Here is a 470-nt window from a genome sequence, read left to right as displayed (position 1 = left end):
CCAGTAACATACTGTTTCGATTACTGTAGCTTTGTAGTATAGTCCGAAAGTCAGGGAGTGTGATACCTCCAGTTTTGTTCTTCTTTCTCAAGATTGTTTTGGCTATTTGGGGTCTTTTGTGTTTCATAAAATCTTTTATATTATGGAAGTTCCTTTGATTATTTTGAACCACAAAGAATTGTCTAGGGAAGGGCTGTTAGCCTGAATATCATCGGCCATTTTTGGTGTTTGATGCTGACAGAAGTCACCTGATGAAATAAGTTTTTAAAAAGAGGAGGTAAAGAAACTTAGTACTGATTTTAGAAATCATTCCTGGAGGTTTGACCTTAGGATTGTAGGTGTTAGATGTTATAAACAAGCTCTCTAAGACCACTTAAAACGCAGTCACGTTGGGAGTTCCCTGGTGGTCCGGTGGTTAGGACTCAGCACTTTCACTGCCGTGGGTCCAGGTTCAATCCCTGGTTGGGGAA

The 470-nt window shown here is 40.2% G+C and overlaps 1 non-coding gene across 1 annotated transcript; it reads left to right on the top strand.

The window, feature by feature from the left end:
* The first annotated feature begins 397 nt into the window (after positions 1–397).
* TRNAE-UUC (transfer RNA glutamic acid (anticodon UUC)) lies at positions 398–470 on the top strand. The gene has a single exon. It is a non-coding gene; the product is annotated as a tRNA-Glu (tRNA).

This window comes from Lipotes vexillifer, unplaced genomic scaffold, assembly GCF_000442215.2.
Source record: "Lipotes vexillifer unplaced genomic scaffold, Lipotes_vexillifer_v1.1 scaffold666, whole genome shotgun sequence".
In the NCBI taxonomy this organism is placed as follows: Eukaryota; Metazoa; Chordata; class Mammalia; order Artiodactyla; family Lipotidae; genus Lipotes; species Lipotes vexillifer.
This window is presented reverse-complemented; position numbering and strand designations above follow the sequence as displayed.